This window comes from Perca fluviatilis, chromosome 21, assembly GCF_010015445.1.
Source record: "Perca fluviatilis chromosome 21, GENO_Pfluv_1.0, whole genome shotgun sequence".
Taxonomy (NCBI): Eukaryota; Metazoa; Chordata; class Actinopteri; order Perciformes; family Percidae; genus Perca; species Perca fluviatilis.
Window position 1 is genome coordinate 14,441,440 of NC_053132.1, and position 16,579 is coordinate 14,458,018.

At 38.6% G+C, this 16,579-nt stretch overlaps 1 protein-coding gene across 2 annotated transcripts in view; it reads left to right on the forward strand.

The window, feature by feature from the left end:
* Nucleotides 1–2,073: 2,073 nt before the first annotated feature.
* Nucleotides 2,074–16,579, forward strand: part of LOC120550964 (dynamin binding protein) — a 54,911-nt gene continuing 40,405 nt past the window's right edge. Inside the window, exon 1 of one of the 2 annotated variants that reach the window (XM_039787980.1) lies at nt 2,074–2,434. The gene's annotated coding sequence lies outside the window, so the exon portion shown is untranslated. The remainder of the gene's footprint in view (nt 2,435–16,579) is intronic. The other variant, XM_039787978.1, reaches the window with a different exon arrangement.

Consider the following 16,579-nt stretch of genomic DNA (forward strand, 5'->3'; position numbering starts at 1 on the left):
CAGGTACTGTATGTGTGTTTGTGACTAAGCCTGTTTTCATGTGTGTTTTTGTGTGACCTCTCTCTTGTATCTTTTTCCTTTTCCGTGCCAACACTTGAAGGCAAAAGCATCCAATTGACTCTGTTTCCTGCTATTGTTCTGCACATGCAAGATCACATAATGAGGAAGCTGTCGTTTACTGCAGACACAGCAAAAAAAACTAGATTTAGGGTTTCACACCACAACACACAATGGCCATGGCTGAAAAAAGGGTTACCAAACGTATAATCCCTCATGCAAGGACTCTTATTTTCTCTCTCTAAAAAAAGGTTTTCATTGTCTTAATGATTCCAAATGAAAGAGCTGCAGTTTGAGAGGGAGGCCACAAAACAGAGTAGCCTACTGGTCACACCCTCCTACTGGGTGTCAGAAAACATCAACTTTTCAACATCACATTACCTATTTCTATTTTTTCATGCTGAGCAATTTGAACAGAAGCAAACTTAGATGATACTTACTAAAACTGCTGTGAACAGTGTTTGGTCTGGGTAGAGGGGACAGCCCAAACATATGCTGACTTGCACAGGATTGAGCTAATGAATTGAGGAAATGTTTGGGTTGATTTTGGTACATTCTCTGCCACAAAAAAGGACATGTTGTTTTCTCATCACATGGAATGTACATGCAATAGATAACTTCATTATTATTATGGAAGTTGGTTCATGTAAGATTATCATGCTGCAACGCATTCTCATGAACGGGTTCTTAGAACACTGTAATCAATCTGGTAAATGAAAGATAAACACGCCCTTGAAATCATTTTACCAAATGTATAATTTGTACTAGTTTGTTCTAACCTCTTGAAGCTGACATGACTATCAATTTTGCATTTATTTAAGAGATTGCTGACACCCAGGTTAAGTAAAAAGTTGTATATTGATTTTAAAGATGTATAATGACATTTGTTTCATAGAATTGCAGTTTCTAGGTCCACTCTGATTCATTAGGGATTCAAAAACATTTAAAAAGTCCTATATCCTATAGGAGTTTACTGACACCATGATTAGGTATATTACTCTTAAGTATTTTAACATTTTAATAAACTCCCAGGTTGTGGAGGTCCACTCAACTGTGTCAAGGGTTCCTAAAACTCATTAAACAGATGCACTCCTGACCACATAACCTGATTTATAATGAGGGTTTGCTTTCTTAAAGGATTTATTTGTTATTAGCAGGGACAAAAGAAGTGCTCTGATCCTAAACGTAATAATACCACAATCTAAAAACACTCAACTACAAGTAAAAGTCATACATTCAAGTGTTACTTAAGTAAAAGTACATCATATACACATATGTACTTTAAATATCAAAAGTAGAGCTGAAATAATCGATCGATCAACAGAAAATTAATCTGCAACAATTTTACGATACACAATTCATTGTTAAAGTAATTTTTCGAGAGAAAACGTTGGCTTACAGTATAGTAGTAGCTTTTTAATTCTGAGCTTCCTTGTCTAATATGATAGCAAAATGAGTAAAGTTTGTTAGTTTCAGCACAAGGACTGATAATGCAAATAACCATTAGTTAGCTCATATGTCCAAAGTAAAAATGGCCTCTGTGAATGTCATACTATATATTATATTATTTGATCAATATAAGTGATTTAAGCAGCATTTTAATGTTGTAGCTGTTTAAATTGCATATTCTAATGGGAAGTTTAATCTATACTAAAATCTTCTATAAAATCATATTTTATACACTGATCATTTGCACAGTAACCAAACTAGTTGTCAGATAAATGTAATGGAGTAAAACGTAGCCTATACTTCCCTCTAAAGTACAGATTTGTACTTTTCTGCATACTACTTGAGTAAATTAAGTTACATTTACTCCTGGTTGGACTAGTGCCACATAGAGTAACTGCACAAGTCTATGTTTTATTGAGAAATAACAGTGTGGAGGTAAACAATCCTGCAGTTTGTCATTTTGTTAAGTTAAATTGAAGCTATTGTGAAATCAGTCAGGTCCTCCTGTACTGTTGGACCACTTTCTTTTCTTTTCAGTCAGGCATCAGCCGAGCCAGCTACGGGTCTCTATGGAAAAAGTGGGTGGCGTTGTTGTATGTAGGCATGGGGAGAGGCGCAAAGCGACACGGCTACTCCCGTTTCTAATGTGATGACAGCTGATTCTACCGAGACAGAGCCAGGACCACCGTGACACTTTCTACTGTCAACATGCTTTCTTGACCATCACGCTAAAAGAAGGCATTTATTTCCGGGCATAATGACTCTGTGCAGAACTGCAAAGCTGTGGGAAGTGTAGCCGCTCCAAAAAGTTGAGTCGCGGAGAAAAAGCAACTCCGCCAACACCACCACATCACCAGGCTGAAGAAGTTGGATGTCTTGTCTGACTGGCCTGATCCCACATTTTCCACAGGACGTTCAGACACTATAGGTAAGAAAAGCACCACAAAAAACAAGGCCTTTGCTTCGTATACAGCGCCAGACGAACTAGAAAAATCATGATATGGATGAGTAACGTTAGAGATACAAGTTTAACACAGGGATATGCTTTTACGTCTATTCGCTACTCTAGTAGTACTAGTAATAACGCGGCATTTTCCTCTATTATACTTATTTGAAAAGCTTTGTACTTTTATTGTCAGGTGCTGACAGTCATTTGGGCGTACTTTGATCAGGATGTATCCTTAGTGCAGGCAGTGTGAATACAGAGCTATTAGGCTAACTGACTAATGACGTGAGCTGAATGACTGATGGTGGCAGTGAACACAAGTGCTGCAGACCAAATAATCCCCCCGCTGTCTGTCTGTCACCTGTGGCCGCTGCTGTCAGTTGTTCCACCATGTGAAAGACACACACACACACACACACACACACACACACACACACACACACACACACACACACACACACACACACACACACACACACACACACACTGAGGGAATATTCTGGTCACACATGCACATGGTCACAAGCACACTGATATCCTAATCTATTTGCTCTACTCTGATTTAATCTCTGTTGTGTTTTATTATTTTCTGTTTTATAACATTCTGTTCTATTCTATCATGTTCTGCTCTGGTCTATTGTTTTATTCGGTTTTCTTCTGTTTGATGACACGACAGTGTATAACTATTACAATCAGTTAGGGGTGTGTTCTATGGCTTAAAGGATAAAATGACCAGACAGGAATGTCTGTTTTCATTTTTATTTGGCAAATGAAATACAAAACAAGATGCAAAATTAAAATAAAGGCCGAATAAGTGTTGATACAAACATAACACCAATTGTATTTTATAGAGAGAGAAACTAACCATAGTGTATGTTATACACTATGTGTAGGGTCTGTAACTTTCAAGCTCTGACAGGAGTCTGTAGGTCTGTCATGTAGTTGACTCAGCCACTTGGCACAAAGAGTCTGAAGCTGAATTATGTCCAGTTTATGACTTAAACTGAGTCAGCTATCTAGATTTATTGGAACAGACTTGGAGTGTGCTGCAAAAATGGACTGTAGTATGGACCAAAAGTAATCCGCTAAAGATGGCAATCACATCAACATTTGTATAGTACTGACTTTTTCAAACATAATTATGTAATTAAAGGCAAAAGATAGATTATAATCATAATTATCTCAGGAGGAATCAACAAAACATGATGCTCACTGTCAAAAGAGCCAAAGCCATTCAGTATCATAAGTGCCGAGTGTTTTTAGCGGTTACATCTGTCAGAAGAGACCAGACGGGCACATTTTCAGAGTCGGTTAACAGATTGCCTCCCTTATTCTTCCTCAGCATTTATCTATGTACTGTGTGTTGAGCCATAATATGCCCACATTCTTTCTTTATGGCACAATACATATGTGCCTTTGCCATGGCAGCATTTACACAGCTTTAGTCATGGAGCTTTGGTTTGTTCTATAAAGTGTAAAATCCTTGGATTCCGCTTGTTCCATTATTGTTTGAATCTCAGTTACAGTAATCATCATCCTCCATGTTTGTTATTATGTTCTGTTCCACATGTGCATGTTCATAAACAAAGGGAGTGGATGTTTTAATTATACTCATTTTTAATCCATATATTCCATGCATTGAATCCTTGAATGCATGTCTTCAAACCATCCACATCTAACTGTATTTTTACTCCACCAACACCAGTTTAGTTTCTGCTCTTCTGCTGCAGTAGGAGTTACAGTGCTTTAGCACTGGCACCCACCGTAAAGCCTTAATTTATTTGTTTGCCTGCAGGGATCCAACCTGTTAAACTGTTGTAACTTGTCCAGTCATGCGTACCAGGATTATGCATGACGGTGTGTTTTACCTTTTCCTTCTTCTGAGTCATACCTGGCAAACCTACTATCCCCCTTAATCAAGGATATCTTTTTGTTTTCTCTTCTGTTGTCATGCTTTTGTGTTTAGTGCATAGTCAGGATTTGGGATGCAAATAAACACCCACACACTGAATTATTTAACACTTGCAACAGGGTCCTATATCAGCACTTGGTGACAAAGAAACGTAATATGTTTGTGTCAGTTTGCATGCGTTACATGTCACAAACACTATGTAGTAGCTGTCCCCATGAATCCAGAGAGACATTGTGTATATTATAACCGATTTATCATTGTGATGTGATTAATTGCAACCAATCTAAGGCACTCTAAGCTACAGCAGAAGAACAGAATGTGAAGCGGAGCAAAATAGCACTAATAAAAGTAACTTTGATGCATGGTAAAAACAGGAAAATTCAAATTTTCATCCTATTATGTAATACGCCATCACTTCAGAGAGAAGGTATTTCTCAGACATTAAAAAAACGACATTCCTTACACTCTTTGCTGGCAGCACAGTATAAGTTTGCTTAGCTGAATAGGCAGGAAAAGGCAGGAGAATTAATTTGATTTGAACTGGATCTGAAAGAGGGGAAAGATGAGTTTAGTGCTGGTATGAGCAGAAGCTGCAAAGAATGGAGTGAAGCATGCATATAATTAATCACTTATACTGTGATATTTCAGCATAGTAATGCTTCGCTGACACGTGGACTTTAAATTTTAGCTCTAAGCTTACTAAGTTAATCATATGATTCAGGGTATTGGAGAGAATGGAGAAGAGTTTTTGGTTTTTTATATATACATACATACATACATACATACATACATACATACATACATACATACATACATACATACATACATACAGTACAGGCCAAAAGTTTGGACACACCTTCTCATTTAATGTGTTTTCTTATTTTCATGACTATTTACTTTGTAGATTCTCACTGAAGGCATCAAAACTATGAATGAACACATATGGAATTATGTACTTAACAAAAAAGTATGAAATAACTGAAAACATGTCTTTTTTTGATAACTCTGCAAACCCTTGGTGTTCTCTCAATGAGCTTCATGAGGTAGTCACCTGAAATGGTTTTCACTTCACAGGTGTGCTTTGTCAGGGTTAATTAGTGGAATTGTTTCCCTTATTAATAAAAAAAGCAAAGGGTGGCTACTTTGAAGAATCTAAAATATAAGACATGTTTTCAGTTATTTCACACTTTTTTGTTAAGTATATAATTCCATATGTGTTCATTCATAGTTTTGATGCCTTCAGTGAGAATCTACAATGTAAATAGTCATGAAAATAAAAAGGAAACGCATTGAATGAGAACATGCCGGGATTAAAAATGAGCTGAATCCACAACTTTATCTTGTTTTCATAGACAAAATAGTGAGGCTTCTTAAGATTGGACTAGACGGACAGACTGAGACAAAAAGCCATGAAGACAGAGAGAGAGATAAGAAGACAGACTAAAACAGAAAAGCATTTAATCAATTCTCAGTATTTTGCCCACTTAGTTAGCTTGTACTGTCAGGGTTAACATGGTACTGGGTAGATGAGAAGAAAATTGCTTTGATAGACATAAAAGGCGCATAAATGCCATGAGCTAATGATCCTTTGGCCACCTTACAATATTTGATATTCTGCAACATACATACTGAGATACTTGGCCGTTTACTTGTCAGAGACTTGAGACATGAAGCTGGACTTTGCTCTTGCTAACATCCTTCTACAAATAAAGTGAGTGTCTTGAGTATCTTGGTACCTATGACACATAAGATAAATAGCAGTTTTATGATATTATAAAAATGTAATGGTGGTAATATGTAGTATTTCTGTGGACTGCATTTTTATGGACCTTATTGACTTCTGTTGAACTTTTACGCCCTTATAACCTTTAATCGTGTAGAACAATTATATCTGAAACTGAGAGCAATTCAAGTTTGTTTTCTCACGTTTGTTTGTTACATATGTGACCATTTCAAGATAGATTGTGCCGGCACTGCAATGTTTGGTCTCTTGCTGAATTCATATGGAGCTGGTATTACGTAGATTATTCCAGGCCAGTCCCAGTGAGCTGTCCCAAGAGTTGAATCACAAAACTCATCAAATCCGACTAGGGTTTGCCATCTTGGCATTCTCTTGTCATTGTCCTCAATTCACTCTGAATTGTTTAAATGTCTGGGAAGAAGATGTGAGAATTTAGTGTTTGGATGGATTTCCCTGAAACGAGCACACTTATTTCACCCTCCATTAAATTGATCCTGTTTCTGCAGGCATATCATGATGTGATTCCAAGGGAGAGATCAGTTATGTAACCGCTCATATGCAAACTATTAGGGCTCAGCCATGTTTTAAGGGGGCGGCATATCACCGGGCACCTCTGGGGTTCTCTCAGGGAAAACCTTCCTCCATCCAAAAAGATCTCTGTATCCGTGACAACGCAGTCTCTGCCCTCTGAGCTCAGACATCTGACCTCTCCTCCTTGCTGTGGAAATGTTTATGCAGCCAAGCAGTTCCACCCAGTGTTTGTGTATATGTGTGCGTGTGTCTTAAAAGCCATTCTTTTTCAACACATGCAATCTTGAGAAAGAAAAATGGAGAAACAAATATGTACAAAAGGAGTCAAAGAAAAGAAAAAAATATGAAATGAAAGTCTGAAAAATTGCACATTCCTTTTGAGGGATGCCTGTGTGCTCACCAAACTGCAGAGATGCAAAGTGAATAAAATATGAAGGTGGATTTAGAGCTATGAATGAGCCAAAAAAAAAGAGTATTTTTTTCCAATGACCCACCCAGGGTTTTCCCCTACGTTCATGGAGCAGCAGGAACACATCTTGCAATGTTCTCTCTACTGTTAGAAAAGTTACAGATGATCAGGAGAAGTATTTCAACTAGTATAGATGTAAATAAGACAGTAGAAACACATTTTGCTGTTTCTAAAATCAAAGTTTTTGTCCAGATAAGATGCAAACAAGACAGGAAGTACAGAGGTGTGGAAGATGACTGATTTGCTGCCCTGACTCAGCTCATTGTTTGCCAGGGATTGTTCTATAATGGTATTGTATTTCGAAAACCCTCCCACGGTGCCATATGTTTCAAATGTAAAAAGATACTTGTTTATTGGTGAGTTTCAGGGGTGTTGGTAGTCTGATTTTGTTACCTTTTGGACAGAGCTGTTTCCAATCCTTATGCTCAGCTCCGCTAAGGCAAGGCAGCTTTATTTGTATAGCAACAAGGCAATTCAAAGTGCTTTACAAAAAGAGCAGGTAAAAACAATTACAAACATTTGTTAAAGAGAATGTAGAAACAGCTAAAATAAAATAAGACTGGTATGACATACAAGAATAAAAGTTACAGTGCAAGAAATGAACAAGTACCTAAAAAAAGAAAAAAAAAAGTCTTCAGCCTTGATTTAAAAGAACTGAGGGCCTAATTTACTAACACTAGCGCAGTTTGCGCTGCGTCTGTTTATGCGAGTTCGGTAATAGTGCACGCTATGCTTCCACATTTTGCGTAGTATTTATCAACCCTGACACCCATCAGCCAATCAGCGTCTTTCTCCGCCCACTAGACCGTAAATTGCGCTGTAGCAAAGCGGTACTTGTGCTATGATATGGCTGAGTGCAGACTGCGATATTCCCACTGCTGATGCTATGACTGTTTGAAATGATCCTAATGCCAATATTTGTAATGTAGCGAGGAGTTTAACAACTGGTGGAATGGGATGTGAACGCTGATTTCTTCCAGTAACTCTAATATTGCATGGCTGCTTGATCTGTAACGCTAAATGATGTTGTGTTCACTGACAAAGTGTGATTCTTGTGTTAAAAATATTTTCAGCCTCGCCTATGTCTTCTTCTTGTTCAAATTACTGTTGCCATTTCACCAGCGGCATAAAGGTCTACGAGGAAACTCGATTGCGGCTGGTTTAGACCTGCTTTTAAGAGGCGGAGAATTTCCCCGCAGAATAGAGGCGCTCTTACTGACAGTCTTTGTAAATACCACGGAATATATAATTAGGGGGACTTTGCGCTTATCCTCCCACCTTTTTGGGTGAAACTCCCACTTTCCCCACGACCCTCCCACGAACGCATATTGAAAGCGCAACTTGTCTCTTCTCGCTCATGTGGCAGACAATCTGCGATTTTACCCAAGTGCGCCCTGTTTGTAAATAGCCCGCATCGGTTATGTCCGTCTTTGCGACCAATTAGCACCTGGAAACAGGCGCAAACGGCTTGATAAATCTAGCCCTGAGAGTTGCAGCAGATCTGCAATTTTCTGGGAGTTTGTTCCACATATGTGGAGCATAAAAACTGAACGCTGCTTCCCCCTGTTTAGTTTGGACTCTGGGGACAGAAAGCAGAGCTGTCCCAGACGACCTGAGAGGTCTGGGTGGTTCATAATGAAGCAGCAGATCAGAAATGTATTTTGGCCCTAAACCATTCAGTGCTTTATAAACCAACAGTAGTATTTTTAAATGAATTCTTTGAGAGACTAAGCTAACCAGCGGCTGGCTGTAGATTCACTCTCATCTGGGCAAGAAACAATACTGTAGTTCCCAAAATGTTATACTATTCCTTTAATTGTATTGTTTAAACCACATTATTTTAAAGTTTAAAATAACTGGTGAAAGCTGACTTACTTATTACCTAAACAGTTAGTTGTTAAAATATGTTATGTTATCATTTCATAACTGATGTGTATGACAGAAATAATAGCTAAAGTAATCTTAAATTAAAGATAATTTCATCATTAAAAAAATAAAAAAAAATTTTTTTTTTTATTTTTTTTTTTTTTTTCTGTTAAGTATTTTTTTTTCTCATATTATGCTCCTTTTCAGGTTCATAATTGTATTTAGAGGTTATATCAGAATAGGTTTATGTGGTTTAATTTTTAAAAAACACCATATTTTTGTTGTACTGCACATTGCTGCAGCTCCTCTTTTCACCCTGTGTGTTGAGGTATCTGTTTTAGCTACAGAGTGAGGCTTCTCACTTCTTTTCCATCTTTGTTGGGAGTCACACATGTGCAGTAGCTAGGTAAGGACTACCACCCAGTCAGAAGCAGAGTATGAAGGTGTGGCACGCGAGCAGTTAGGCGAGCATTATAACGTGTGTTACAAAGTGACGCACGTTCGTCACGGAAGTAAAGGCTGGACTACGATAGAGCTGTTTGGAGCAGTTTGTGAACAGTGTTTTCTGTCTGTATATAAGGAAAGGACGATATTGGTCTAATACATTCACAAACTGATACATTACCCTAATCACACAACTCAGCATTCTGTTTGGGCTATTTTAAATAAATCTCTTTTATGTAAGCTATTTGAATTGATGGCGACAAAATAGGCTTTGTTTCCACTACAGTGATTGTTTGTATTGAAATGCAGAGCTTGCATGTTAGTGTACAGTACTGTATGTCTGCGTGCTCTTTCAACCATCTCTGTGTATGTGTTTACTGTTTGCATGTTTGAGAGGAACGGAACGGCTTTGCCAAATATTTCAACAGAGTTTTGGCATCTGTAGGCATTTGACTCAGCTCCGCCAGATGTGTTCTTTTTATCCAGCTGGCTGAGGCCACGTAGTGCTGCCTCATCTGGTTGAAATGCACTTAAAGCCAGACTGCTCTCTCCACTGTCCTGCCTTTTACTTGTTGTTTGGAGCAATAACATAAGAGCACAATGTGGTACTCCACTTTAAATACATTTTATATATTTAGAGTTTATGAGGAGGATTTAGTATATAGATAAAAATGTCAGATTACTGTAACTGCAGAAACTGGGAGGTTGGGATGGCTGGCATGCAACAAAGTTCCCCAGGCTGCATTGAATCCAGAACATTATATAGTATGTGGATGAGAGCTGAAACATTTAGTCGCAATTAGTCACTTGACAGAATATTTTGATAAACTATTCACAACTTAAGTATTTTTGAAGCAAAAAACATTTCCTAGTTTAAGCTTTCTAATAGTAGGCTTTGCTACTTTCTTTGTCCTATGTGATGTTAACTGAATATATTTGGGTTGTGGACTGTTGGTCAGACAAAATAAGCAATTTCAAGACATAATCATGAGCTTTAAGGCATTTTTAAGACTGACTTATATAGACCAAACATATAATCAAAACTTGTGTGGATTAGACCACCAAGCAAGCAGAACGCCCTAAATAAATCATTCGATTGTGTGTGCATACTGTTACGAATGTGACAAATTATTTACCAGTCACAGAGCATAAAGTTTTATGTTGGTTCAGATCTCAATCATTTTAGCTAATTATGCCATGTATTCTTACTACTGTGGTTCATTACATTGTTTGCAAAGGATACAAAAAAATACACAACAGAAGTCATATCCAAATTGGTTATGTCATTATACTGCAGGGGGTCTGTCTGCCACTGACTCTCTAAACAGATGGTTGTGTTGACAACTGTCAGCCATACAGAGCCTTCTCATTCTCCCCCTCCTCGTCCCCCCTGTCACATGTGCTGAAAGACTAGACGGTCAAAAGAAAAGCAACAGATGTCCCACAGTTTTTAATATCCAGAACCATCCACTGGCTGGTCACCTGTTTTGGTGATGTTGTTTCGAGGTGAATGCGTTTTAGTGGACTCAGCATTCTGGATGGGAGGACTAACACTGCTGCACAGCAAACAATCGGTATCAAAAGACATCAGCTGTCATCCAGCCCACTCCAGAGGCTTCTGTGTGTGTGTGTGTGTGTGGCACAGGCACGTGCCAGCCTACCACTCCAGTGTATCTGAATGAATGGCACATTGGTCGTGCATCAGAGTCAGACAAGCAGATAATGAGGCAGCAGCTTCATTGTTGGCATCAGATGACCATTTTCAATAAAAGGTACAGACGGTCAGCAGATCCCACTTCCTCCACCCTGTACTCACACTAACACAGTGTTTAAGCACTCAGCCTGCTTTACCTGAAGAGACAGAGGCAAACCTGAGATGCTTTGCAGCAAAGGTGGACCAGTTAGGTTTAGTTATAATTATGTAGTGCTGAAAGATAAAAAAAACAAAAAAAAGTAATCACTTTTTCTTACTGATACTGGATTGTGATTATTTTCTATAAGTTAAACTACAGGTGTGTCTACATAGTCTTTACCAACTTATCTTGTCTATACATCAATGGCATAACCCCCATCCCACAGTCTTTGTTATTTTTTTTTTTATTTTTTTTTTAAACCAGTGAGAAACGTCAACCTCACACAGGCAAAGCATGTGCAAAACATCCAATAGGAACGCTCTCTCTCTCTCTCTCTCTCTCTCTCTCTCTCTCTCTCTCTCTCTCTCTCCCTCTCTCTCTCTCTCTCTCTCTCTCTCTCTCTCTCTCTCTCTCTCTCTCTCTCTCTCTCTGTGTGTGTGAAATGACCTTTGATTGGCAAAAGTGTCGTGATGGCTAGATTTTCTGAAGCCTGAAAACTAAGAGGGGGTGCATAAGTCTAGTTTTCTCTCAGACCACTTGAATACAATATGCTGAAAGATTTTTATCGAATTTTTGCTCAACAATGCCAAAAATAGTGCCTACCTTCCTTTAATTAGATGTTGCATTAATTGGAGTAAAAAGGCCGATGTTTTTCAACATGGAAACCTTTCTCAACTCTTACTCATGCAAAATGCTAGCATTTTACAGCAGACCTTCCATCACATGCTTATCCTTGTTTAAATTGCATCATACTTTATACTAACTGATCAGTTATGTCGGCAAACGCACATGCAACCTAGTAAAGGGTGATGAAGTTTCAAGGGCCATGTCTCAGGTCAGACAGTCTGTGCTTTGTTCAGCTGTTTGTGTGTGTGTGTGTGTGTGTGTGTGTGTGTGTGTGTGTGTGTGTGTGTGTGTGTGTGTGTGTGTGTGTGTGTGTGTGTGTGTGTGTGTGTGTGTGTGTGTGTGTGTGTGTCAGCAGCTGTGGATTTAGCTGCCTGTCATAATGCTGTTACTTTCTCCAGGACAGTGCCAAGTGGCACACACTAGTCTCAGTAACCCATTCACCCTCTCTCCTAAAAAAACAACAACTTCTCACTACCCTCTGGTCTTGTATTATGTCATCAGTGTTGTTGAAGTGGTACAAGAGGTATTAAGAAACTAAATTTAATCATAACAACCAAACTATTATTCCTCCCTGGTGAACACTATTTGAAGATGCAGAATGCTGTCTTGTTTTTTTCCTTACTGTTGTCTGCTGTTAAAATACTTTTCTCTGAAGTCAGGAGTACTTTGTTCCAGGATACTCAGTCACGATCAGAGTCCCATTGCTTATCAACACCTCATAAATCCTAACAGAAGAGACACACCTGTTAATGTCTTGTTATTAGGATGTTGTAGTGTGTGAAATGCCCCTTGTACTTTTTCCAGGCTTGCCCTGCAGTGGTGGGTAAGAAATTAACAATGATTATTGATGTATTCCATTGATGGAAGGACAGTAATCTGGTTCAATCTGGCACTGGTACACTACCAACAAGGTTGAAACCTTTCCTCCAGACTTGCCTGCTACTCCTGACGTGATCCCTTTTTTTCCCCCAATTCTCTTTTTTTTTTTTTTTTTTTTTTAAATCTAAACAAAATGGTGGTCAGCTGATGCTGTTGTGAGTCAGAATGAGCCACTCACACACTGGTACATGCACAGTATGAGGATACAACGAGAGGAAGATGAAGAGACTTATTTACGTTTTTTTTTTTTTTTGTATTTTAAAAATCTATTTTGGCAATGTGAAACTAGTGGTGGTATTTGGATCCAAGTACACCATAACTAATTTTTTATTTTTTTGTATTATACATCAGCAAGATGATCCCTGATTAATGCTTGCTGCTACTTTAATTTAGTTTGTGCAGTGGAAATGTGTAATTGGCCTACAGGGAGTAGAATGAACGAGACTTAGCTGGATATAAATTGCAACTAATCACTCTTGGCCTTAGTTAAGTAGGTTGAGACATGTCTGAAGTAGAGCTGGGCCTTACAGTGATTTTCAGACATGAAACTAGATTTCATCAATCTGATTTCACGTTGAAGCTTAACATTGTGCCACGCTGATCCTAAAGGCAGCAGTGCACCTAAATGACACATTGCATGACATTAACAAATTACATATGCTGATATTAAGTATGTATAATATAACATGAAGAGTCTACAGCCATGCTAGCAGCTCTGTGAGGCTGTTTACAGTGACGCTTTGAGCTTAATGCTAATGTCAGCTATGCTAACATGCTGATTAAGTTTAGCGGTGCAGTATTTATCATGATCACCATATTTTGTGTGTAGGAACTATTCATGTTGCTACTTATATGACACCACATCATTTTAGTTTCTGCTATTTGCAATCAATGTAATTTTATGTTTTTATTAAGGGAACTAGATTGATTTAGCACTTTATTGCATTTACTGTGTCAAACTTATAAAATATGAGCTTATTTTTTTGTGTCGGCTGTCCTGTGTAAAATTTGACCATGTTTAACTACGGTACGGGACCGCAGTATGAATGGAAAAGGTGTTTCCATCAGGCAGCTTGTGTTGTCATTTGCCAGAGCAGGGTGTAAAAGTCACCAAGCACACGGGCCACTGACACAGACAGACCCATAAATAACACTAAGGAGCTTGTCTGGCTGGATGCAGATCTAAGGATTAAGTTGAAGAAAGCTGCAGCAGCCCAGATACTCTTCACAGGTCCTGGCACTGCCATCAGGGGTGCAAAGAGGTTTTCTGGGTGTTGGTTGTAAGCTCAGCTGTGGCGGCAGGCTGGAGTGGACAAGATGCAGAGTCAAGTGGTGGAAAGTGGGGAATTTGATACATGTACTGTTGATTTTTACCACATTCATTTTGAGGCATTAGTTGAAATAATAAATATTTTTATGCTAAAAGTATGGATGTCACAAACAGTGTTATCACACCACACAGGAAGACAAAATATATCTTACAAAATATTCAACATTTTAAATAAAGACAGAAAGCAATTACAAGCTTTAGTTTCTCTATTCTGCACACAGCAGTGGAGTTGTAAGAAACTTAACCATACCACTGGCATCCAATAGCAGGAACTAGTTATTTAAATCATGGTTTAATTCATTTAAATTGATCATAACAACGATCTGCACACTGCCCATATGTGCAGGCATTTGCTTCTGAAACGCACTGTGAATTGCAAGTGTTCAACCATGCAGTTAAAAACAGCATACTGTTTTGTTTCACTGGTTAGTCATATTAACCCAAGACACACTTCTCTAATTTTATAGCTGTAACTACTTAAAGTTATTGTTGGTCTGGTTTGTAATGCGTTTGTGCTGCGAATGTCTCTATGTATGGTGTGACTTCCTCTCATGCTCATGCTGCAGGCTTTTATTTATGGCACAACATTTTCTGGCAGAATCTTTTCTCAGTGTACAAGGTTAGAGAGTAAGACTTTATTTGCCTGACCTGAAATACTGAGAAGAAATCCTTTCCACAATCACACAAATGTGTTCTGTTTGTGTGAGCAACTTTCTTTTATTTGTGATAGGCTATCAAAAGGACAGCACAGTCTTGTTCGGTGTCCAGGGGACACGGGGTCCCATTTCAGGAAGGAGGTTTAACAAACTGAGTCTAACCCTGAACTCTGAGTTGATTCACCCTGAGATGGGAAACTCTGAGTTTTCGGTTCCAGAACAGCTGATTTGAGTTGGTTCAATCAACTCAGAGTAGGTTCACTCAGAGTTAAGCACATGCACCACCACTATAAAAAGGCAGCATGAATGGAGCCATGATAGTACAATTCACCATGGTAACAACCACAAACAAACTGGTCGGTGGAAATACTCATGCCACATTCAGCGAGTTTGAACATGTATTTAGTTAAAAAAAAGCAACACAGTGGCTGCTGCAAAAGAGAGAGAATTTGCGTGGGAGAAAATTGCTGCTGGAGTAAATGTGTAATTTCCAATATAGTGTATTGATATCATATTTAATCAGAAGTATAATATTACTGGTGAAATAGTATTGAACCTATAATCTATTTCATTTTGGTGCAATCCTGCGGGAGAAAAAGTCCTAAGCCTACTAATCCCATTCTGAGGCTGCAGCACCATCATTAACGGAATTATAATTCATAATCTTTTATTTCAAAGGGTTTACATCATTCACCTGCAATACAGTGGAACTCCTTTTTAACGTTTTAAAACACGTTTCAGAGCGATCGAGTCACACTCTTCAGTGCTTTGCTACAGTGGCTTTACTAATATGCTCCGCATCACCAGTATTGTAAAGAAAACTGCTGTTTGCAAAAAAACGTAATGTGACACAAAGAATGTGCTGGGATGTAGAGCATGTCCACGATGAGTGACGTTAGTGATATGAGGACAGATAAGGTTATATAGGCTACATAACTGATAGACTGGGAAGAAAAACGATTCCGCTCGAATAGGTAGGCTAGTAAAATGCATCTATATGTCGGGGCCTCAATATCAGCTCCTGACGTATGTTTAACTCCCTGTAAAGTAATACAGCTTCTTCATCAACGGGATCGTCGACAAAAGGAAATGCCATGTTTTGAGAAAAAAAAGTTTTATTATTGTCTCATTTTCACTAAACCTGCTTTCTGAAACAGACCCCAGGAAAGTTATCTTTATTTACTTTTAGCCTGCCAAACACACAAGTTCAGGCATTCTGTCCAGACCTTCATATTTCTAAAACACATATCTGTTTACAGGAACTACTTTCAGAAATTCTGACACAACAGATACGACTATGAGATCATTATCGCTCACTGGTTCATGGAGACCATTCCTTAAAGATGGGGGATATGTGATTCACCTGTGTGCATGTCCGGACATTTGCCTTAGTGTCTGACAGGCAGCTATTGTTTCATTTGAACTGAGGAAAAACAGAAAGATGAGTTACAGTGTGCTCTATCCCAAAGAGAAATGACATTATGAAGAAGCCATCACATGGTATTCTATAAGGATGGTTAAATAACATAACATGACATAAAAATGAACAAAAAACACTTGGCTTATGTTGCATTCACTAAATGGATACACAGCCTCTCTGTGCTCATTGCCTGCTGTGTTTTTTTTCCGCCTCTACTTGCACACCTGCCTTCGGCTTGCATTAGTTAATGCCTCGGCTTGGGTTTCACTGTGACTTTAACACTATGTGGTGTTGAGTTCACAACCTACTTCGAACTGTGAGCACCTACTGCTTTTGTTAAGCAAAACAGTACTGCTTAACGTTCACTAACAAACACACACACACACACACACACACACA